This window comes from Lissotriton helveticus, chromosome 8 (assembly GCF_964261635.1).
Source record: "Lissotriton helveticus chromosome 8, aLisHel1.1, whole genome shotgun sequence".
Lineage (NCBI taxonomy): Eukaryota > Metazoa > Chordata > Amphibia > Caudata > Salamandridae > Lissotriton > Lissotriton helveticus.
The window spans coordinates 311,033,951-311,060,259 of NC_136069.1; the positions used below are offsets into that span (position 1 = coordinate 311,033,951).

General features: G+C 44.9%; 1 protein-coding gene across 1 annotated transcript in view; it reads right to left on the bottom strand.

The window, feature by feature from the left end:
* The window catches only part of LATS2 (large tumor suppressor kinase 2), a 134,278-nt gene extending 108,225 nt beyond the window's left edge, over positions 1 to 26,053 (bottom strand). The window contains exon 1 of the mRNA XM_078657084.1: positions 25,745 to 26,053. The gene's annotated coding sequence lies outside the window, so the exon portion shown is untranslated. The remainder of the gene's footprint in view (positions 1 to 25,744) is intronic.
* Between the last annotated feature and the right edge of the window lie 256 nt (positions 26,054 to 26,309).

Consider the following 26,309-nt stretch of genomic DNA (forward strand, 5'->3'; position numbering starts at 1 on the left):
GCAACACCACTCACACACGCAACGCCACTCACTTACGCAACGCCACTCACACACGCAACGCCATTCACACACGCAACGCCACTCACACACGCAACGCCACTCACACATTGTGGGTGCAGATTGTGGGTGCAGATTGTGGGTGCAGATTGTGGGTGCAGATTGTGGGTGCAGATTCAGAGTGCAGATTGTGGGTGCAGATTGTGGGTGCAGATTGTGGGTGCAGATTGTGGGTGCAGATTGTGGGTGCAGATTGTGGGTGCAGATTCAGGGTGCAGATTCAGGGTGCAGATTCAGAGTGCAGATTCAGAGTGCAGATTCAGAGTGCAGATTCAGAGTGCAGATTCAGAGTGCAGATTCAGAGAAAACTCAGCAGCACCACCACCATTGCAATGCAATAGGTCTCGTTTTAACGCAAATTTAAGCTATAGGCCTTGTAAATGACAAAGCCTTTTATTTATGTTCCAAAAACCAGAACGCAAAAATAAAGGGCATTATCATTTACAATGCTAATAGTTCAGACTCGCGTTATTGCGAGACCTATTGCATTTCCAATGCTTGTTTTCAAGATACTGGCATTTTAATTCAGCCTTCCCAGTAAGTGCCCCTTTACTCTACGCTGCCTAGCTTTCTCACAGAGACCCATGCACCTGATTTTAATTGGTGCTTTTTCCTTCCTTCCCAGTCTCTATCTCGAACTAACGTGAAGTCTACTGTAGCGCTCCATAGGCTCTTTTCATTTGATGCTTAATCATACCGCAAAAACACTTGAGTAGGTCTCAGATCTGTTAGTCTCATTGTTATGCGCTGTCCTCCTGCTTCTCTCGTAAATTCCCATCCATCCATCCCCCCACTCCATCCATCCATCCATCCATCCCACTCCATCCATCCATCCCACTCCATCCATCCACCCCACTCCATCCATCCATCCCACTCCATTTATCCATCCATCCATCCCCTCCATCCACCCATCCCCTTCATCCATCCATCCCCCCACTCCATCCATCCATCCCCCCACTCCATCCATCCATCCCCCCACTCTATCCATCCATCCCACTCCATCCATCCATCCGTCCCACTCCATCTATCCATCGCCCCACTCCTTCCATCCATCCACCCCACTCCATCCATCCATCCATCCCACTCCATCCATCCATCTTCATCCATCCCACTCCATCCCTCTATCCCCCCACTCCATCCATCCATCCCCCCACTCCATCCATCCATTAATCCATCCATCCATCCCATTCCATCCATCCATCCATCCATCCCACTCCATCCATCCCCCACTCCATCCATCCATCCCCCACTCCATCCATCCATCCCCCTACTCTATCCATCCATCCCCCCCACTCCATCCATCCATCCATCCATTCACCCTGCTCCATCCAGCCCTCCCCGCCCACACTCCATCCCTCCCCCGCCCCACACTCCATCCCTCCCCCGCCCCACACTCCATCCCTCCCCCGCCCCACACTCCTTTCCTCCCCCGCCCCACACTCCATCCCTCCCCCGGCCCACACTCCATCCCTCGCCCACACTCCATCCCTCGCCCACACTCCATCCCTCGCCCACACTCCATCCCTCGCCCACACTCCATCCCTCGCCCACACTCCATCCCTCGCCCTCTTGCCCTGCCTCTATCTCTCACCCTGCCTCTATCTATCTTTCGCCCTCCCTCTATCTCTCTTTCGCCCTCCCTCTATCTATCTTTCGCCCTCCCTCTATCTATCGCCCTCACTATCCATCGCATCACCACAGCATCACTCAGGGGCATCACAACATCACTATGCGCTACCAGAGCATCACGGAACGCCACAGCATCACTCGTCGCCGCCACAACATCATTCAGAGCCACCACAGCATCAATCTGTGCAACCATTCAACAACAACTGATTCAAATATGTTCTCTCAATGTTTCAAACTTTATTAGAAATGTCACAAAAAAATGTTACTATTTCACTTCTGTTCTTGTATTTTCATCACAATAAAATACACTAAACATAATCTTCCAAAAAGTTATTTGCAAAAGTTTAAGCTATTGCCATTATAAATTACAATAACTTTTATTTAAGTATTAAATATTGAAAAAAATACAACCCATTGTTATTTTTAATATTAATACATCTAAGTCATGTAAATACAACACATATTGCATTACAAATGCTATAGGTGTCACGTTTGCAAAAGTTAACACTATTGGCATTGTAAATGACAAAGTTATTAATTTCGCTATTTTCAAAACAAAAACATAAATAAAAAATGTGTCATTTACAATACTAATACCTCTAACTTTACTAATGCGAGCCCTATTGCATTGCAAATGCTTGTTCTCTTTTTATGATACACCGAGTCTGCTGTTCCTACAGTTTAAATGGCTATGATTTGTTTTGCTTAATCGGAAACATTTAATATCTCCTCGATTAAACATATAAGTAAAATAAAACATAAAGGCAAAGGGGTCTGCCTGATGAAACTGCTCCTTTTTGATGAGACCAGACTGCTTTGCATATGTTAGGGTCTCTCTTAAAAGGGAATAGCTGAGTGCTAAAAAGATAATGGAATGCCGCTTAGAGGTTACACCCCTCTGAATTACAAGGCAAAAGTACAAGCACAGTGTTTGAATTGTAAACCTAGGTGGTTAGAACTGCCAACATCTGGACCTCTGGGCCCGCTTAGCCTGGGGACTTCTTTTACACCTCCTGATGAAGGCCACAGAGGCAGAAACCTGTTTGTTGTAACTGGTTAAATCTAACAAGGGCACTGCACAGCAGGTCAGCTATTACTATTGCTGCTGAAGTATTCTTAGAATGATTTGCTCACAGTTGGGGCCCCTGTTACAGGAGCTCAGTGGAATGACAGAAAAGTGACAGTGTACAACCCAGAGGGTTTATACTCAGTAGTGTAAAAGGCAACATTGCTACTTTCACCATGAGAACACTTGCCACGATTTTATGAATGCCTCAACGAAATGCTCAGATATTTCTACTGTGTGAAGCTGAATTTATGTGCCAAAAAATCCTCATCTTCTAATTGCTTGAAGCGAGACTAGCAGAGGATAGGAGCAGTTCTGGGGAAAAAAGGGAACACATGAGATCCATGTCACTGCAGCTCGACGCACAGGTTAGAACATATAAAAATGAACTCAGTAATTGTGTCTCTCTGGGCGGTGAATGATGGAGCTGTCTAGGTCTAGTACAGGTTTACCGCAGTTGTTTTTCACTTGGTGATTCAATGATGATCCGCCTTCAGATGCCTCAGACAAGTGATCATGTCTGTCTGCCAGTGTTCCTACCCGGGAAGACTAGTCTGTACCCAACAGCAGGCTTCATGGCCTTAAGAGATGACTAAGTCTCTATGCATAGCCTAGCCCTGTCTTCAGTGCCTTTGAAAGGTGTGCAAGAAACCCTCAGTAGAGAACTGTTTGTAAATTACTCAGGCTTGCAACACTATCTCTGCTTGCAATGGATGCCAATGCCGTCTCATGACTGGAGAATCAGTTGCACGCGGCTTTGCACATGATACTCAACTAGGAGCATCATTTGCGGTTGTTGCCACCACTGTACATCGGTTTGCACCGGCCAACCGGGCATATAGTACCATAGTCTAACTTCATCAAGACCAGGGATCGAATGATCATGCGCTACTGGTGATCCAGCAGGGACACCTGATCTCCCAATGGCAAAGAAAATGGTGGTGGGCTGGTCGCCCCACTTTCGCACTTGCACATCTGGTCATGGAGGGCGCTAGAGAGCAGGAAGTCCAGCAATGTAGCTTGCTGCATGATTGTTACCGATCCTGCTGGCCATGAATATTCCCCCTGCTACTTTGTAATGCAAATCTTATTGGCCAAGTTACTGATTATCAGCAAGTTATCCTGGGTGTGGTTTTATTTCAGTAAACAGAGAGGGGTCCATGATTCCACGTCGCTGAGGCGTGCTTTATGTTTCTTCAGGCCTGGTTTTGATTACACCGTCAGCAGTGCTGTGTATAATCAACAGGCTGATGCTCTGACATTTCCTGGGCAGCGTTATTTCTCCTGTGGTTAGACTGTAGATAGGGATGGATGAAAAGAGACAGTGAGCAGAGTAGAAATTCTGATCTGAGAGATTAGGGAAATAGAGTGGAGCTCCTGGCAATTCACTTATGATTTCATCTCTTCAGCTAAAGCCACCACAATTATTGAGAGTAGTGTTATAGTCAGATGACATATAGATGAGAACAGCAGCCATTTAATGGGCTGCATGCCCATACATTTTGGTAAACTGACTAGTGAGTTGTCATCTATAACTCATGTAATTTCCTTGTATATTCACTTTGATTATATTTCTTTGATTTCTTTTATTGTATTACCTTTCTTTGCTTTTTTGTTTTGTTTACTCACTGTTTTTTACTACCTCCTAATGTATTTTACATTGAAGATGCCTGCATAAGTTTAGGACTCTTTTTTATTTCTACTGGTTCTCGCTCATTCATAGTATACACTTGGCAAGTTCTCTGCCGCCTAACTACTAGTTTGGTGGGTAATGCATGTCAGGTGATTCTTGCAGAGGTGTTACTCTATTCTCCTTTGACCAATCAGGCCAGTCTTAACCAAGTGAACGTCAATTATGTACCAAAGTCACTCTGGAGGCAAGGTTGGCCCTCGCACATCTGCACATGACTTGGACATGGGCACAGAATGCTGATCCACCTGTCTGTGGCTTGATTATTACCTTATCCTTTATAATTATTGTTCTTGTGATTCAAGCATTAGTTTGGCCTAACCGCTTCCCCTAATCGTCTGGCTCTGTTAAATGTTCAACAGCAGATTCTTTTTAGCACCACACGATGAGGCTGGCGTCAACGATATGCATTTGGCTCTACCTGCTTAGTAGAACTTCTCCTCCTTATCTTCTCTCCTTCTCAATGTCTTCTCTAAAGTCAACTAGCACTTGAGATTCAAGATCTTGTAAGTGAAACCAATCCCCTTTTTTTGACATTCCAAACATTTGTAACGACCAAATGAGATGCCCGATGGCAATGCTTGATGTTGGGTAGCACTGTTCACCTAATACATCATGTCCTATACTGGGCTGCCAGTGCTGTTTGCAGAGTTATTATTCCATAACAGATCTGAGATCCTTTTCGAACCTTCTGAAGAAAGCCTCTGCAATATAATATGTTGTGTTTTGTGATACGTGGAGGATTACATTTTTAAGATGGCTCCACTTATCGGTACCAAAAGTGGGAGATTGTGCCAGCGCCTCATATCCTCACTGCTATCCTCTCTACTCCAGATTATGGTCTCAGAAACCCAACTGCCACCTGGTAACCTCAAGCCCTAGGTATCTAAGCATCTGAATCTAGGATGCTCCACATCCGATGAGCAGATCTGAAGAAATGTGAATGTAGCCCAATTAATCCGATATCCAGCATCCCCTCCTATCAAAGTACTTAGGAGGCTGGGTTGTGTCTGCAGAGTGTCACTGCATAGTGGAGGATGTCATCCGCATGAAGTGATAGTTGGTCCTCAACCCTCCTTTGCTACTTTCTCCCTTCACCAGTGGACCGCTCTGCCTACCACACTTGAAGCTCAGTGGACAGTGTGAATGAAAGCAAGGACAGACGACAGCGCTGTCACTCCTCAGTGAAAAGGATGGCCAAAGGTAATCATTAAATTTCACAGCCAATGTGAGCTACGTATAAGGGATCGTAGCACGCCCGTAAAATTCAAGCCCGTTTCGAAAATATTTCAGTAGCAAAAGCATCAAATCCGATTCAGTGGATTTAACAGTTTTTTTTCTTGTCTAAGGAAATGACATCCATTTTCCCTACCCCGTCCAGCCAATTGTGCAGTCTACGCAGATTTAACCCAGTGAAACATGGAGGCATGAAACCTGATTGATTCAGATAAACCAAGGTGGTGAGTCCACCAAGGAGCCTATTATACAAGGACGTTAAAAACATTTTTACCTGGACAACTCCTTATTAGCAGGTGGTGTGCTGTAAATGATCAAAAACAACATTTGTGCATTCATGAATCAATTTGTTATTATCTCTTTGAACAATGAATTTCTTGCAGCTCAATGCTATGTGATCCCTAATTGCTCTATTTTGGATCTTAGTGTTCTCATGATTTGTTACAGAATTGTTTGCCTCTGTGACTCTTGTGTTCTCTAAGTACACCGTTTTGTGACTTTAATAGATGGGTGGCAACACATCGCCAGCCTTCCCTTTGGCTGTGTCAAAAGGGCCCTATAAACTTTGCAGGCCCAATATTATCGTGTTTTCGGCCCCTGATGCAGTTCTGACAATCCAAGCTATTCAACACTTTCTCTGTCAAATCATACTTTTTTCAGGCCCCCTCGTGTTGGTATCTTCCCCAACGTACTCTTGTGGGTGGGCCTCCTTTTTCAGGTGTGACACGGGAATCAGCCAATGAACCATGGAAGATGCCCCCTCAAGTTAATCCCTGTCTTGACTTTCAGAAATCTGGGATTAAATCCACAGTGCAAATCAAGGGAATTTAATATCAGCACACTAACTTCTCATAATGGCCAGTCATTAATACTCCAGCTGATTTAAGGCAGCTAATAATGTCAAAAAGGAAACTTTTTACTGCTATTCATGAGTTGCCATTTACTGCCACTTCTGCTATTCCATATTCCTTCATTTTAGGATTTATGATACAAACTCCTTTCAGTTCTTCGATAGCAGGGCTGCATCTCCAACCGACCTCTTTTCCAACATTTATTCCATCAAGACTCTCGGCAGCTGTTGGTATCTCTAATATCTCACCGACGTGTTCTAGGGCATTTACCAGGCTTTTCACTGGGCTTAGATTAGAAAATTTGCGAACCTGTCCAACAATTAGCCACGGTATTTTATCTAGAAGAATTGAATGTATGTTGATTATGTGTTTTGTGTTTTATGTTTGAATTGTAACACAATGAACTGTGTCACATTTTGTTTGTATTATGATTGTTTTATAATCATGTATGTCTCATCAATTTTTGATTTACAATTTTTTTAACATGAATTTATATCAATAAAAATTGAAATATTTTAAATAAATGTTTAGTGCACTGTAGTCTATAGATATATATATATCAATGAGCCTGTTGTAGGTCGTCCCATGACCAGTTAACTGCCTGGGTTTTGTTTAAAATCTCTAAGATTAGGCTTGGTCATGGGCCTCTGTCCTTTGAGGATTCTTTAGTCCTTACATTCATTTGGTACTCCAGTCCACTGGCAGGCTCTTACACTTTCATTGTATACTGGGCTGTGAGAGGTCCTGAAGAGAACCCCAGGCAGGCCTTCGGGATCCCTTCTCTTCTTCCAGCGCCAGTTGAGCTTACTGTGAATCAATAAAAGTTCTCAATTGCATTGAGGTCTTACTCTAGTGCAGCTTGCAAAAGGTCAGCCCACTATCCCAGACTGTCTATGTGGACCCTCTTGTACCCCTTGTTCAGTTTCTTCTTTCTATTTCAATAATTCCTGGGTCCATCATATACCGCAGAGAGCTCAGGAATCAGTGGCTATATTTCCAACAATTCATGTTGGTAATCAGGACTAGACTGCCAGCTATTTGCTCAAGATGAATTCCGACAAGACTTAAACCACTGGCGCGCAGGTAGAACCGGCTGCCCAGGGCCCTCCTTTTGGCCAGCTGCTATGAGAATCTGTGCTGGCCCAATGAATGGAGATACATATTTGGGCTTTAAGCAGAACAAACATATTTCCTTGATGTTCTGGCTGATGGCTTCTTCTCCCTGGGCCTACCCTCTCAAGTGTCACAGAGGATCATGCCTGTTTTCTATCAGAGCTATCACCGCACCATGCTTAGAGTACAAAGCTTGTTCTATCTAGGAATCCATACTTTTGCGTAAAATTCTGTTGGTCCTGAATACTGATGCACATGTCCTCTTGGGAATTGAAAGTTTTAACCCCACTACCCATTACATGAAAGTCACTTTATAGAGCACTCAACCACCCATATGGTTTGTTGCTGCTAGGAAGGAAAGATGCATCTATATACATCTACAGCTTTGCCAAATATCAAGCTTTGACCACAGGTGGAAAGAAACAAAAAAGTGGGATCTATCTATCTATCTATCTATCTATCTATCTATCTATCTATCTATCTATCTATCTATCTATCTATCTATCTATCTATCTATCTATCTATCTATCTATCTATCTATCTATCTATCTATCTATCTATCTGTCTGTCTGTCTGTCTGTCTGTCTGTCAATATGTCTGTCTGTCTGTCTGTCTGTCTATCTTTCTGTCTGTCTGTCCCACAAAATAACAGAATTGCATCAAACAGTAGAGTTCTATGAATTTGAAAAAGACAACGCTTATGGAAGGCCGATCAACCATTCTACTGTTGTGCGCACTGGGATAAGATGGGTTTTCAGAAACAGAATCCTACATTTTGACTTGCAGTATAACTCGCTAAACACCGTAAAATGTGCACCCAACAACACATGTTTGCAATACAGCGTGAGCGTGTGCTAGGTGTAACTGGGTTCAGAAATGCCTTTATTCCTAAGAAATGTGGGATTGCATGTTTACAAAGTGATGCGCCTGAACATGAGATAAATAATGTTTGTGTATACATGGGTGATGACAGCATTCTATTCCAGAAGCACAAACATCTCTCCCGCACATTACTTATCAACGTGAAGGAAAACGCCTTTCTAGGCAATTGGCGACATACTGATTTTTTGAAAGGTAGGGAGGACCTGTAAAATGTGAATTCCGAACAATTACCAAACCCTCTCCCTCTCAAAAAAAGAAAATATCTGAAAGTGAGGGAGAAAGAAACGAAAGATCAGCAGAACAATATAATAGATTCAAACAGAGGAAATGAAAAGGGCTAATTATTAGGTTCTGTTATCAGCATTTGTATAGCGCACACCTGACATTAGTCTGGCCTCAAAGCGCTGTGGGCTGTTTGGAAAGGGTGGTTCTGGGGCTTCCGCACAGAGCAGAGTCTGGGTGGTCTGACTACGGTTCTGATCCACCCATGAGACTTTGTCCTGTTGAACGTGATCAAAATATCGATCATGAACGTATCGGCCTGCCACAGTCGAACTCCCAAAATACAGACTTGAACAATATGGTTATGGTGAGCATCGCTGTGGCAGGAAGAGTTTGAATCCGAACCCCACCCCTGCTCACCTTGATGGTGCTGTGCAAGTCTTGGAGTCGGGGTTGTCGCAGGTCGATATTCTGAAGTCGATGTTTTTGGGACTAAGCCGTATGTTCAAGAGTGATATGAAAGTTGAGCATTGACTATGCGGGCCAGAGGACAGTGTGTGGTCATGCTAGGTGGGTGGTTATGTCTCATTCCTTCAGCTGAAGTGAATGATTGAATATGGCCAGAGGGGTTTACCTATGCCTAGGAATGATAACCCGTAACCCTACAGTTAGACTTGTCTGTGCTTGGTGCTGGTGAGAGGCATGTTTGAGTTGTATTGGGCGTGTGATTGATGTTCAGTCTAGTTCTGTTACAGTTGAATGTTTGCTGATGAGACTCTTAGGACGGTAGGATGTCTGATGCCCAGTGGATAGTGTTAGTCAGCTCGTGATGTGATGCTTCTTGCTTTGTCCATTGTAAATCTGTATATTTTATACAATGATAAATGTGTACATCTATTGCAGAACAGCACCATTCTGATGAAAAAAGACAGGGGCGGCTCCTCCACGTGGGCGTCGGAGCATCGCCCCACTGCTTTCTCGCAGTGCAAGAAGCAGAAATGTAAAATGGTATAATTAACATTTTACGTTTCCGCTTCTCGCACTGCGAGAAAGCAGAATAAGGGTATGCCTGGTTGGGGGCGGTCATGCACACTCTCCGTTTTCATCATGTAGGCAACATGCAGCCAGCATGGAGAAAACAGCCTTACCAAACGCCTGTACGGACGACGTCCTAGCCAATCACAACGCTGCCATTGCAGTGTTGTGATTGGCTTATGGAAGGAGAGGGAGGCTGCCTGCTTCTGCTTCCTGTGAGCAGAGAGAGAGCAGGAGACTTGACGCTGGATTCTGGGTCCGGAGGCGAAGGCACGTTTAAAAACAATTTAAAAAAAATTAAATTAACCCTCCTGCGCAACCCATCCCCACCCGCGAATCATGCCGGCCGCAACTGATAAAAGATCTCAAATAAACATTCCATATATTCTTTGCCATTGTTACTCCATATTTTATTGTTTCATTCTTTTGTCGTTTCTTCGCAGTATCAATCCATATCATATGTTTATTTTCACACTGCTAAAACGTTTTGTTCAATATTTCATAAAACCATAGGATAGATATTCTCCATATACTCAGCATCCAAATTCCTATACTCAATGCATTTCGCGTCACTGGCGCGTCATCCGCACTATCCGTCTGTAAACAAAAACAACAATCAACCCTAACAGAAAACCATCTTGAATCTTTTTCTCGCTGTTTTTTTAACACACCATGCTGGTATGTGTAACAACCTTCACGAACACCAGAACATTGAGTGACACTACTACACTTCCTAGCTCTTAATTCAGAATAAACTGCGGTGGACTTTACCACCATCTTTATCATTGCAGGGGTGATGCTTAACCTTAATTAACCAAAATGTGCACTGTCTCACCGACACAAGTCCTTTAAAACATCATACGGCGTAAAATACGGTTTCAAAACACCACCAGGACCCTATGCCCACAAGAACCCTGAGGGGATCTTTCCAGATCTAAAGACGTAGGGCATAATTTACAACAAAGTGACGCAGCGCTGCGTTGAGCTGTGTCATTTTAAAAGCACAAGGATGCGTCGTATTTACAACAGTACGTTGCATCCCTGTGCTTTCTCCTGCACTGGTGCACAATTGGCTGCCGTGCGCCAACACAAGCACCCATGCACCATGGTGCAAGGATGCCTGCGTTGCGGGGGTGTCCTTTCCTGCAAAACAAACCATCATTGATGGCATTTTCCTCTTTCTATGCGTGTTGCAGAATGCAGCACGCATAGAACTAGAGGCGTAGGATTCTGATGCATTCCCATGTTGAGGAAACGTTGTAAATCTGGGAATCGAGCATAATCCATGGGTGTTGCTTGGGAACACCCATAGCAACACCTATGGAACGGCCCATTCACGCAAAGTGCTGCGTGAAAAGGGGCTGTATTTACGAGGCCACGAAAAGCCACGCAGGGTAGCTTTGCGTGGCCTTGTAAATATGGGCCAGAACACTGCGCCGCAGGTGCGTCAAAAAAAGTGACGTGCCGGCGGCCCAGGGGTCTTGTAAATAAGCCCTGCAGTCACCTTCCAAAAAGGCAGTATTCTCATTGAACACTATGTCAATTGGTTGTCCAGTGCCTAGAGCTTTCTCTGTATACATTGACAACCACAGGGGCAAAGCCCATAGTGCTTTCTCGGTGTGTATAAACAGACCTCTTGTACTTCGCTGCCAGTTACCCATAGCCCATTCGTGATTGTTAACTATGTTCTTCTTAACTGCAGCAGCCAGCTGACCTTGATTATAACCACCCTTTCTCCAACCTCCACCGGGTGACTGCCACACGCCCCTATTCACACCGCCTCTATGTATAGAGAGGAAAAGAAGAAAAGAACTCTAAGAGAATCCGGAGTAAAATTCACGACAGACCCTAATGGGGCGGACTGGGAACCAAAACCGACCCTGGCAAAGTGCTCGGCCGGCCCCCTCCCTCCCGGGGGGGGGGGGGGGGGGGGGGGTTGTGGGTGCCGCCGAGCTCTTTGTCAGGGCCGGTTTTCGGCCGTTTTTGTTACAGGGCCGATTTTGCAGCCATGCTGCAAAAACGGCCCTGTAACAAAAACGGGGCCCCTACCGGCCCCCCACCCGTGCGGCGCACCGGGGGATTGCCCGATGCCCGCTACGGCCAGTCTGGCCCTTTCTGGCTTTGTGGCATGTCTGAGTTATGCTGGATGTTTGTATTTGTATGGTATTCTGTCTAATGCCTGGAATGCAGGATGTGTATAATATGCTATATACAGTGTGATTTTATTATTTTCAGCTGTGTCCTACATTCAATTTGAGAACAAAACTGGGGAGTACGTGAAATACTTTTCTTTATTGGTATTTTGGTGACCTGAAACTTGACTTTTGAGGATTTTCGTTCTGTGGTCAAATACGTAGCTCTATTAGGCGAACATCCCTGTGCCCCGGTTTGGGCATTTATAAGTCTAGCATTCGCCAAGACCTTTTGATTTTTCTTAAATTCATTCTTTTCGGTGCGCAGACTACTATGGCAATATATGCTTTTTGAGACCAAAAATATTAAAAAATTTATTTTATGCATTTTTTTATATTGGCTAGGACATGGAAGTTCCCCCTCCAATAAAGTTTTACAAAAGTCATGACAAAAAAAACACTGACAAAGCCAAAAGGCTGGCAGCCTACGCCAGACCTACTTGCTTTGCCAATGCCTGTTGTTGTTGTTCTTACCCATTCTTTTGCGTAGCCCAACATGAGGGCTACATCATCATGTACATGTAGCTCAGCATTTTTCACACACAGTAGTTGATCACCATCATGATCTAACATGAGATTGGGGTACCTATAACCCACACATCTTCCCCCTATAAAAGCAGGCAGACACGCTGCATGATGAAGTTAAAGAGAAGGGATACTGCAAACAGCAGGTGAGACAAAAAGTGAAGTGTAGCCAGCATCTTTTGTTTCAGGAGTTAAAGTCAACCTGTGCAGTGAGCAACCACAATTCAATTTGCCAAAGCGGCATCCCAGGTGGGAGCCGAGGTGGGGTAACAGGTGAGGATAGTAGGCGGAACACAGCCAGCCATTGTTGCTTCAGGAGTCGGCGTTACCCTCCACAGTGTACATCCACCTAAGTCTGTTCTCATCCTGCCAGTAAACTGGATCAGCAAGTTAACGCACACTGCCGGCTTCTGTTGTGGTCTGCAGTGTATGGGTTTTACCTGCACATCAGACTCATAACAATGCCGGAAATGCCAGCTCAGCATTTCCTGTCCCAGGATAGGTCAATTGAATACCACTCGACTCGTCATTACAAGTTGTTGGAGCGGTGTCCTGATGTGACACAGCTCGAAGCAGTTATGAATCCCCAGTGTCTCTGGGCCAGGATGAATACCGGGCCCACAAGCTCCAGCCCACGTCATTCCGGGCCTGGAGAAACTGTACTGTACCGGTTTAAGCTGCATGGACTGCAGGCATTGGGCAAGCACAAAAATCTTTCCCCAGCTGAAGTAAAACCTGCACTGCCTTCCTGCCACTCCCTGCACCACGACCAAGAGAAAAGCCCCCCAACACATTTACCACCTTCTCCAACCAGGTGGTAAATGTGTGCCATGAAAAGGGATAAGTGCGTCCTCCCATTCAAATAAGACTTTCCATGAATATATCATTTTTGTAGTGTTCCACAAAGTAATAAGATACAGGAGCAGCCTTATATATTCTTTCAGTTTTTTATTTTATTTACAGTGAGAGTTTCCCTTAACCCGTCATTGTTGAAGTGTTCCCCCAGGTAACATGCAAAAAGCAGCCCACGCGTGTTTCGCCCCCCCTGATGGCCCATTAACCTGGGGCTTTCTCAGGGCTCGTTATTAACAATGGAAAATTAGCTCTGAAAGTCCCTTATATAAATGTCCAATGATAATCAAATGAGGCAGTATACTCAGTCATCTTGATGGATTTCATCTCATCCTGGGTTAAATCCCCCAAATGTATGTTTACCAGCATAACCAGGTCATAAATGTGTCATTTTGGGTGTGTTATTTCCACACTATGGGGGTGAAAAAAGCACTCTGAATTAGAGCGGATACTCCTGGGTCTGCCTGTTATTCCAAATTCTGAGCAAAATAACTTGTAATTATTTTCACTAAGCCAAGCCATGGGGGGAGTGATCTACGACAGCTGAGTTGCCCCTTTGAGAAAGACAAATATAAACACTTGCTTCTGGATAAGCAGCTACCTGAAGAACGTCAACGGTTCTGTTACGCAAAATGATTGCTGCCCGCAAACCTAGAAATCGCGCCCATTCCTATCCAAATCACTTGTACCGTCCACTGCTCATATATTTCGGTGTTAAAGGAGAGGCGTGCTGACCCCCTCTCTGAGAGGTGTTGCCTCATGAACAAGGATGCACCTGGACAAACGCCTCAGCAGAGAGCCCGCGTGGCACGCACACTGCGTCACTGAGGCGCACCTACGCGCTGCTCACTCTGGTTACTGTTGCAAGTGTGCACCCTCCCTCAAGGGATGCACCTGAAGCTGCTACCCGCTGTCCTCCTCCTTGGGTCCCCTCTCCAACTGGAGGAGAGCTCCATGGAGACCAGGGGCCGGTGGGTGACTGGGAGAGCCCGGAAACTACAGGACAGGGGCTGGCAATATCAGCATGGGTGGACTCAAGAGGGGGGGCAAAGCGATACAAAAGGGGTTGATGGACGGAGCGTTTGAGCAAATCAAACACTCACCACCCAGTCAAAAGATCTGGGTTTAATCCATCACCATTCTTTAGCTCACTCTGCCACCCCAGTTCAGACATGGCCATATGCAAATCAGTCTGACCCTGTGCCTCATGGGAACAGTCCAGCCCGAACTGCCAAGCCATGTCTTCCCTGGACCGGAAACAAGCATCCTGGGACCGGTTTCGGGTTCATAACCCTCATCAGCCAGGCCATCTTGAATCCAGTGGCCAAGTGAGCAAGGGACTCACGTCTGAGCATACCCTGCCACACTTAGGGCGAACAAAGCGATACAAAAGGGGGATGATGATGGACGGAGCGTTTGAGCAAATCAAACACTCACCCCCAGTCAACTGATCTGGGTTTAATCCATCACCATTCTTTAGCCCACTCAGCCACCCCATTTCAAACATGGCTATATGCAAATCAGTCTGACCCTGTGCCTCATGGGAACAGTACAGCCCGAACTGCCAAGCCATGTCTTCCATGGACCGGAAACAAGCATCCTGGGACCGGTTTCGGATTCATAATCCTCATCAGCCAGGCCATCTTGAATCCAGTGGCAAAGTGAGCAAGGGACCCATGTCTGAGCATACCCTGCCACACTTAGGGCGAACAAAGCGATACAAGAGGGGGGCAACCAACAACTGAAGGCGGAGGGGTGGGGGGGGACACAAAAATCGCTTAGAGTACACACACCCGACACTCTTTAAAAAAATCAAGGAACCACTGGATCAAATAGATTAGTTATCACACCAAGACATAACAAGACTTAATAACCACCATGGGCGTCATTTGGAGGTAGTCAGGGGCCACAGCATTGGCCTTTAGCTTGCTACCCCTGGCACTTCCTTTGCAGCCACTGGCCTCAGAAAAAGCATTGACTCCTCTAAGGCCAGGAGTCGTAAAGGAAGTGCCGGGAGTAGCAGGGAGCAAGCTACAGGCCACAGCTGTGACTCCTGACTACTCACAAATGACGTCCATGTTAATAACCTCAAACTCAGTATAAGCAAGTGGATAGAAAAAAAGGATACGATTAAAAGAGGGCAAGATAAGAAGAGGATAAAAGAGCAGATCACAGTAATCAGCGCGGCGCAGGAGGCGTGGCGGCGCTAGAAGTAATAACTCTCAGTTCGCTTTTCAGCAAGCACAGCTTCAAGGTAATAAACTTAAGGGACCTGCTCCTGAGAAGAGAAAACTTCATTCAACATGGGGTGCAACGAAACACATGCTTTTGTCCACACATTACTTAAAAAAACAAAAAGTGAGTCTGAGGTCGCTGAGATCGCCGCTACAACCCCACAAAGAAAGAGAGAATACTTGCTCTCTCCGATCAGTGAAGAGCTGTGCACACTGAGCAATGCCACTAAAGTAATGGTGGCTCCTCTATCCCCCAAAACCATGATAACCAACTTACAACTTCCCATGGGGAACCAAAAATGACTCAAAAAGAAACATCTGCCGAGCGCATGACACCCCCCTGCACAAGCTCTCTAAATGTTGGGCCGTGTATCACTTACAAAACTAAATAAAGATAGAGACGATCCTCCCCAGCCCTTGCGATGATCTGAATAGTGCCCCCCGTCTTAGGCGTGGGATCCAGTGCATGACCTCACCACAAACTCAGTCTACCAAAACCTGATGGTCCACCAGTATGGTGCACAGACATGAAGGACACTCTTGGACCCACTGTAGAGCAGTCCAACTCCATGCTGACAAAATGGAAATCCAAGTAGATCCGCTGCAGGCCGCGGCAGCCTCCATGTCAGTGTGTTCATTAATATGAATCAATGCACTGGGCAACAGAGCAAGCTGTGGATGAAGAAGGAAACTGCACCTGTGCCCTATTAACAAACAAACTGTCAACATTTCCAGAGGTAATGAGCTCTCTAATCCAGGACCTTAAAACAGTGACGCCAGACAGTGATATTCACACAACATGTCATGAAAAAGAGGCCCCTGATAACAAAATGATAACGTGAAGAATCAACAAGAGAGTGTAAATCATGACATGTCACAAGAGCGAAGGAATGAAATTCAATTGATATAGCACAGCATGTACCTCATAAAGAGTCGTCCAAAGGGAGTTGACCTTGTTGGTTTACATATTCTTTTTATTATTTCCTCTTGGTGGAGTTCATTAATGTTTATGACCATAGACATCAATGTCTCCTCACCGGCTGGTGGTATGTAGGCAAAGGTATGTGTTCACCTCTCTTACATCAACACAATAAAAAAACAGCTGCACCTTAAAGAGGTGTCCAAGCGCTTGTGACACTGGTCCTTTCGCTAGACAAAAGAAAGACTGGAGACAGACTATCGAAGCTTAGTCTGTTAGATTCAATAAATAGGCATTACGCTGTTTATGGAAACTCAAAAGTTGGCCTTAGTCTTACGTGAAATGGGCCTGAAATCCATGCTTTGGAGGCGATCACTGCCTCTGATATTCCTCCAGACCTAAGCTTTTTTCATATCTAGGGATAGATAACAATTGTTGAGGCAGAGTCTGATTAGGGAAGTAGTGAACAAAAAAGGAAGAGATATAAATGCCTGTTCTGTTGTCGTGACGAGCCTTACGACAAAGGCATAATGCCTTGCAGGGGCTTCTTAAGGCGACTGCCAGCCAATAAAGCTAGCGAAGGTGAGAAAAAGTGTATGATATCTGATTAATTTCTAGGATCAGCCTGGTTGCCGCATTTTGGAACATCTGGGCTCTGTGAATCGAATATTTTGGGAGACTGACCAGTAGCGATTGATAGTAATCCCGCCCGGATAGTATCGGGGCACGCACGGATCACATTAACCTTAGATGCTGCAGGAAATACAGGAAGCTTCCACGTGACACTTAACAGCCACACACATGTAGCCGTTAGCATGTAATGGTTCAAGTTTAGCAGGTTAACAGAAGACAGTAATAATTAAAAAAAGTTACACTATGGTGCTCAGACAATTTCAAATCTAGTGAAGGGTGGCATGTGGACCATGGCATAATTTGTAAAAGTAAGAGTGCCCGTGCCCGAAGGTCTGCTTAGAATCCTGCGGCCAGTGAAATTAAAAGTCAGTGCACCGAATACGATGGCTGGTTCGTCCTAAATCCACTTTATGCCTTTTTAATCCCCTACCAGACACTCCTTGCCCCTTTATCTCACTCGTGCAGGCTCCTGCTTCCTCCCTTTTTTTTAATACACATTTTTTGTGTCAACAGCCGAATACAGTTTGGAACGCCCAATCTCAGGAGGTGATCGCAGTACATTACACCACACATCATTGATATTGACATCTGATTTATATTCCCAGCAAATGAAAGTTATATAGTAAAATAGAACATAAACATTTCGAAACCAAACTCAGTGTGCTGCACCTGTGCTACTGTCCAACGTGTTTATGACGCGTAGCTTCATGAATAGGACTCTCATTACCAGCATTATCTAGCTTCCTACTGTAGTGCTTCCTCCCTTTTTGACGCTTTTTCCGTCTTTGTCTTCCTCCGTCTTTCCGCCTTCTTTGATTCACCCCTCTTGCTATCAGTAAATGTCTGATACAGAAAAATAAGCACTGTCCCCAAAAATAAGTGCACGTGGCCCCCACTGGCAATAGCCACTCAAGTGAAGCATTTTCTACCTCCTAAAAACTATCCTGAAGAGGAGCCACAGAAAAAAGTTCCTTGAATCCTGAAAGTTTAGAACAACTACGGGTTAAAGCTAAAACATAGCCCAACTAGAAATCCCTGTTTTAACCAGAAAAAAATTAGAAAAGATCTAAAAAGTTGTCCAAAAGCCAAAATAAAAACACAAAACCATTAATAATCTGCCAAGGGATCATCTGCTATAAAGCCCTCGCCAGTCTTCGATACTTGCAGAACAGAGGCAATTCCAACAAGTGAATCTCAAAATTCGATTCCGCAAGACGCCAATTCAAAGGGGACTCATCTTATGATAATAAAGTCAGATCTCCATGAAACCCACAGTCTAAAAACTTCACAAACTCTCCAAAAAATAGAGTTTAATGCACCCCTCAAGAGATACACCCAAACAGAACAAAAGGTCTGATCACAAGAATACATAGAGTGTAAAGACCGCAATGGAACTGACATAGTAGCATGCAACTATTCCATATTAGATCCTTTTGCTAAAGTATACAAAAGGATTCTGGTCTCCATAGGCCATCCTTCTGATAGAGTCTGTTTCAACCAGAATATCAATCATGGGGAGGGATTAAATCCTGAACTAAGGTAATATTATATGGCTCCAAGTGGCCCTGCCACCACTGGAGAGCATAGAGTCTGAAAGCATCATGGTGGTTGCATTTTAAACCATTGAAGAATAGGGTCCTAAACAAACCTACTGAGGCAACATTTGCAAGCAGAGACCTTAATTCTCATTTTGGATCATAAACAGCATTTTTAACTGGGGTATTTGGGTTTTACTTCCAGAACCGGATAGAAACCCTTATGTTCTTTAATTAAGCTGGCCCTGCACCCCACAACAAGGAAAAAGGATCCCTTTTTAATGGAGCCTTAAGGACTGACTTCCCTCTTTGCGACATAGATTCAATACAAATAATAAAGAATGATTGGCCAAATCAAGAAAGGAGAGTTTTAAACTGAGGTAACCTAAGGAGCTGGGAAGGTACATCCCTACCTCACTATTCCTAGCAAGACGGCATCTCGAGATCTTTCAACGATCACAATTTGCTCTTAGAACATTAGAGGAATAAAAACATTCACTTCAGCCCCAGAAGCATTGCATCACATACCTCGTTACGACAAAATTTGCCTTTAAGAAACTTCGGCTATGAACGAAAACTCCTTAGTGGGCTTTAGCAAACATGTCAAACCTGCCACCGAATATCTCAAACTGGGACACATAGCAAGAGGACTCTCAATGTATGTGCCCGACAAAGTCTCATGCAACTTGGTGAGATTGAAGGAAGACCAGAACGTATGCCTGATAATCAAATTAGACCTCAGGCAAAATCCTGATGAATGTACCCAAGAGTCTGAGAAACCGAAGCCCTAAAAGGAAAAGTCAAACATTTCATTCTCTTCCTGAGATGCCCGGTGTACTGAGAGGGGAGTATCATCAACGGTTGTGGATTTTAACAGGCAATGTTCTCCCATTTCTCATCACAGAGACAGGCAGTATTAGACTGCACTCTGACATGGGTCGAATACTTTCTGATTCTAAATGATTGCAAAATAGTCGCACTGCTAGCCAGCGACCACTTTTCCCAACTACTAAATCAATAGATACAGAAGTGTAGGAATGGAAGAATAAAGGAATCAATAACCAAAGATATATGATTAATTCGTGAGGTTACAGAAAAAACATCTGACAGGAAAGAGAGGTCTATAGAACTTAGCTGGATCAATGTACTTGATACCTGCGAGTCTAGAGACCAGCCTCAGTGTTGGAGACAAGTTAATCAGCTGCTGTCACAAGACAGGAAGCAAAGGTGTGTCTGTAGCAGAATGGGTGCCTTATACAAAGGCATTACAACGCACAGGTACTCTAACAAACCAACATGCCCTGTATGATATCTGGGCAGCAAACACAATGTACTGGTGTTTACATGCACAGACTTTCAGAAGTCTCAATCTTCTTTCAAAACAGAGGGCACACCTGGTTCGAATGGTCTCTACCAGCAAGTACGTATTAGGCGAATTCACCTTTATGGGTAAGGATTTTAACATCTTTATAAGGTAATGTCTTGCAAAATAACAGCATTTCTGTTAGGCTCTCTACTAGTGCCAAGTCACAAAAAAGGCCCTTACTCATCCTCGGCTAATTACCGTATGATTGCTATGTTAATAGAAGGAAAATGCTTCCCCAAGATTCTTTACAGTGGATTGGAACGGATGTATGACGTAACAACGGATGCTTTTACAACGCATGCCATTACGACGCATTTTTTACAACGCAAGTCGTTACAACGACTTGCGTTGGGGGGCGCTGGATAGTGAATAGTTTAATTTACTATTCCAACTCCAGTCCTCGTGGATAGTAGGGAAGGTGTTGGATAGTAATTAAACTATTCCCTATCCTAGAGCGCCCTCCAGTGCAATTCGTTGTAATGACTTGCGTTGTAAAAGTCGCGTCATAATGGTAGTGCGTTGTAAAAGTTGCGTTGTAAAGGATGTTTCCCGATTGGAACATTGGGCCAATCATAGAGGCTTATCCCACATCACCCAATGGGTATTCAGAAAATGTGGACTAGAAGGTCACCTACTAACACTCTTTTTCATTATACAATAATTAACTGCACCCAAAAGTGACTTTCTGTATGCCACTTTAACAGCTCTTGATGGCACAGAAGGGGGAGACTATGGATAAAACTTCAAAAATGGAAAATATTGTTGCCTCTGCTGACTCCTATCATTTTTATTGTACAAGAGAACATGGGTCAGGATGCGGCTAATAGGAAAAAGGGTGGTATCAGAGAGGTCTTTACAGACAAGGGTTTTGAAAAGGGCGGCATAATTGCTCCCCTGTTGGCTAATCTGTACATCGCAGATGTGATAGATGCTCTAAAAACAGTAATGGTATACCCCCCAAAATTAGGCCAGCAAAGGATAGGTATACTCCAGTACGCAGGTGACACAGTCTTTTTAGATAACACCACTAAGGGTCTACATAATGCTCTGATCTCTCTACAAAAATGCTGCCTTAAAATAGCCTAAGAATTAATAAAGAAAAAATTAAAATAGTAATTTTGGGAATAAGCGTCATAAAAGGGCCACTAACAGTTAGACGAATTCCCCCTAAAAAGAGTTAAAAGCTATGAATATTTGGGAATGTGGTTCGAAGAAAGGGGTGAATTAACAATACTGCTCGAGATGTTGAACGCCAAGGCCTTCACCTTAAAGTTGCACTTATACAGATCTTTAACAAACTCTCTGGTCCTTCAATTGTACCAGTGCTTCGAGTAGTGGTGGACATGTTCCTCGCTACTATTACTTATAGCATGGGAAGTTAATGGGGTGGACAGAAGTAGCACAATGCCGGATGCACAGAACTCTTTCCCATCTTCCAGACTACAAATCAAAAGCACTAGTGAGACTGAAATTCAACCAAGTTTACATTCTTCAGGCAAAATATTTGTCGGTATTGTGTCAAATTGAGAGCACCTCCACGATAAAACCTTATGAAGGGGAAAATCCATGGAGCAAATATTTGTATTCAGCCTTACAAACTCTACCATTTGGAGAAATCAGGGAGAAAACCTGGTCAGTCCCATAGGTTAAGCAACTATCAAAGAAATAAGCCATACGTCTCCTTCCAGGAGGATTTATATAAACCGAGGAAAAGAACATTTTCATGGATGGTCAGCAAAACATGCAAATTTAATGAAAGACAACTATTCTTTAATCATCCGTTTACTTTACCTCAAAAGTGTATGAGAATTAGATGCAGATTCTTTGTGATTATCTTAAAAGACAATTGATATGGCAACATGAAAGGTGAAATGAATACTAGATGCCAGTTGTGCAAGCAGCAAAAGAAGTCTGGGATCCACATCTTAGGTCTGGGTCAATACATGATCCCGGAAAGAAGATTTGTATTACTTTTAAACATTCGGTCATGTCAAGACGTGGTTGAGATTTGCTTATCTGGCAAAAAAACTCCAATGAAAGGTGTCTTTTAAAATCTGTGTTTATTACATGTAATAAAATTGAAGCTGATTCCAGCACGTCAGGAATCTGTCCTGGTCCTAGAAACCAATCTCCAGTAGCTGGAATTGTATCGATTTTATGTATGTACACTCTCTATGTATTACATTGCTATTTATGCATATTGATTGTAATGATTTTAATTAACTATACAATAAAACTCTAATCCATTCGTCCACATGGGTCAAACGCTTCTAGAGAGAGCCACAGATACACACTATGTCACTGAGACATTCGAGCAAGGTGACATGGCCACTGTCACTGGAAAAGAGACATTGAGACAGGGAGACAATGAAAAACTGAGGGTCGGAGACATGAGGGAAGCCATGGATACTTGGACACAGAGAAAAAACCACTGAGAAAGGAGACAAAGTAGACATGGGCACTGGGGCAAAACACATGGACTCTGGACTAGGTACACAGATTCAGGGACAGACAGACATTCATTCTTGTAACCTGGTTCAGGAAGAAACAGATACTGAGTCAAGGAGACAGGGACACCAAACAGGAAGATACATGCATATGTATAGAGACACAGCCATAGGGACATGAATGCCTGGGAAGGGTGACGCATGCATTGGGACAGGGACATGGACACCAGGACAAGGAGATGCAAACCACATGACGGATGGTGAGGTGTGGCGGTTAAGCAGGGTTCAGAATTGTGACATGTGGGAGATCTCGACAGACGTGGTGGATGTTTAAAAAGATGAGTGAATATGCTGACATATGGAAGAGGTTGCACGACTATGCATTTTGTTATTTCATTGATGCACTCACAAATATTTTTACACATTTGCATTTCAGCCTCTTGTCATGTGTAATGCCGTCAGACACCCTTGGCTTTATATCCACCAAAACTTTGTATTACGGGCTCTGTAGTCTTTATTTATATTGACATTGTAAGTCTGCTCAATGACCCCAGCATGGAAAGTGCTGTTGTCTCAGGGCCAGTACTGTATAAAGGTGACCCCAGAGTACTCTGCATTTTAGGACTTGTCATTTTGTCGGTACCGTTACACATGAAAGTGCTGCAAAGTGCTGCTGGCTAAAACTTCAGTACTGACCTGTGGTGGTGCATGTGACGTGGGGTATTTAGCAACTATCATATTTGTTAACAAGATCAGTGCCAAGGCAGCAAACCAGCTATTGTGGGATGTGCAGGAATGCTGCTCCTGTGGTTGAAACACAGTCTTGGACTTAACATATTGCTTCCCTTTAAGTTAGGAAAAGGGGTGGGTTTCGGAAAATCGTCTGTATTGCATGTTAGGAAGCCTCAGATTTACACCCCCACATATTTCTGCTTAAGATGTTCCCCTGAATATTGGCTTTGAATTGATATAGCTTAAAGACATAACTTAAATACACAAGATTTACTAAAAAAAGAATCATGAATTGAAAGAAAAAAACATTGGCAAAGTAAGTATTGACCCACCAGCCTTGGCTCTGAAGTGCACTGCTTTATGGGTGGATGTGCACAGGTAATCAGTCAAAATGCTGTCACTTATGGTGCAAGAAAGCCAATGGCTGACGTGGGGCGATCCATCGGCCCAAGCTGTGTGCTGTGGTGGGCGGAGGCAAAATGTGAACAACCATGGAACAGACCAATTGATGAAAAGGGCCGATTCAAAGAACCTCTATGTATCTATATAAAAAAGTACTTTCGAATTATGTTTTTTTTTATTTTATGAAGCTATTGTTGTCTTTCAGCCAGACTAGAAATTGGAATATCCCTCTTAAGTTTATCTTCAGACTTGCAAAAAGAGGTTTTGTTAAATTCATGTTTCACTGGGACTCTTCTAGTTGGATACTGTTTGTTTTTCCTGAATCCACTTTGTGTGGCTCTGACTACAAAATCGCAAAGGATGCTAGGATATGAAATGTGTTAGTGTCCTGCTTTGCTATTGAGGAAGCAGTGTAGAGACAAAGCAAAGACACTTTTACTTTTGGCATAAAACCCATGTTGTCGGCGGCCTCTCGTAAAGGTAATCAACATGTTTCGGCACACTACTCCATTACATGTGTACTGCACAATTTTATTAAGAGCCCCTAAACGACCAGCTAGGCCTGCCACTTAATTGAAATAAACATGCCTTTAGGGGACAGGCCGTCTCTACAGCTTAGGTCCTAAAAAGGCCTACCTTTGGTCCCTGACCTTGTTATTCATGGACACTTATGTTTACTTTCCATATCGCATTGGCATTTCGTGTTACAGAAAAGTAACGTGTAAAAAGCTAAGTATCTTTCATACCACGTATATGGTTGTTGCCACCTGGCTTGTCAACATTAGGTTTGCTTGTGGTGTTTGTCTCTGCAGCTCAGTGTGTAGGCACAAGTTCAGAGTCCACAAGGAAAAGTACTTTTTGACCTAGATAGCAATATAATAAGTTACAGGCAGTACTTAGTACTTAGCAGTTGTAGTGTTTTGATGAAAACTACGTGCATGAATGCGACTGGCGTTTTCCAAGAAGCTGTCTGCTTTCTTGGGAAGTTGTTAGCAGTTTGGGTGTGTGAAATATTAATAATTCGCCGTAATTAGCAGAAAGGCTCCCCGCCCCAGTGAATTCACACAGACTTGGGGATCTCCTTGGAAAGCTAGTGCAAAGAAAGCCAGTAGAAAACAATTTGGGGGAATTCAAGTCCACGCTTTCATGAGTTTGGAAAGAGAAGTGGGCAACACGTTCAGTGAAGGGGTGAGAGAAACGGGCCAGGCCAAGCCACACATGAAATGATGGAAACACAGCGCTGGAAGTGTAAAAACTGGGAGAAGCGGCTCGTCTGGCCGGAACCGATGAATAAAGTTGGGGACCCCATGTACATTAATTGAGCACGAACATCTTTAATGAGGAGGAAACCTACGGCCTGTAGTTGCTTTCCAGATTGCAAGGGCGGTGGGGGCTGTGCGGTGATCTGGCATCTGGACATTCAGAAGTCTCTCTCTACGCAAAGTTCACCTTTACCCACTACCCACATGTTCTTTACCTTTCTCTAGCGGGGGCATGGAGGTGCCTAATGCCAGGCGCGCCGTAGCTGGGCCCTGGGGTTATGCCCAGGGTTTGGTACCTACGCCCCCTTCCGTCCCGCCTTGTTATGGTCTGTCGGACCTTCTTCAGGTCGGTGCTGCCCGTTGCCGGGTGAAGGGCCCGGGGTGCTCAGGGCCCGGGGTGTTCCCGGAGCGCGAGGGCACAGCGGTTCCTCGCCCGTCTTCTTCCCTCGTACCACCAGGAAGCACAGGGCTGTCGGGGCAGCGAGGCCCGCTGTGCGCATCGAGGCCTGGCTCCCACCTCTGGAGAGGCCGGACGGGGGGCAGAGTGCGGGAGGGAGAGACCACAGACCCCCTATCAGGGCCCGGACAGCTGCTACCCAACAACTGTACGGGTACAGCACGGAACGCAACGAAAGCCCCCACCATGTACAATACAGTGGGGATTGAAACTCCACAGGCCGCCAAGAGGTGGGCACTATGCGGTGGGCGCTATGCGAACGGACAGGGAGGCCGAATAGATTATTCCTCTTGTTAAAGACAGCAGCAGCAGCGCGTTCAGACAGTTCGTAAGGAAGAAACAGGGTGAGATCCGGCGAGCGGGCCAGGGGAGTGTGCCTCCCTGCCAGCCCCCCTCCGGCTGCTTACCATTGCTCCCTTCTGATCCTGTACAGACGGGGTCCCGGGATGCTCGTTACCTCCAGGCTCCAAGCTGCCCCGTGCCCAGAGAAGGCCTCTCTTCCCCAGCCTGGCCCGGTCCGCGGTTGTTGAAAACTTTTTCGCTCTCTCTTCTTCCTTTCCTGTGCCTTGGAGAGCAGCGCAAGGAGCTGGGCAGCCAGAGGGAGGGAGGCGCATTCCACAGCAGGAGAATGTGGAGTATGATCAGGGCGAGCCCTGCTCTGGTAGCAGGACTCCCGCCCTTCACGCGGGACACAGGCGGGCCAGACCTCACTCTCTGGGTGCCTCAGTCCTGGGGATGAGCCCAAGACGCTTGTTCTCACCTGGCCCTTGATCTATGCACATTAGACCCTCCTCCCCTTAATGAACAGAACACCCGCCCACTTACCTTCCTTACTCACGGGCAGGGAGACTTTCTCTGCAGAACCGACACCCCGCAAGTGCTAGATATGTAATGAGAGGGGTTCGGTGCTCCCACCCAAATGAGTGTCTTCCCCGGGGGCGCACGGTCACCAGTAGCATGACTGACTGCTTT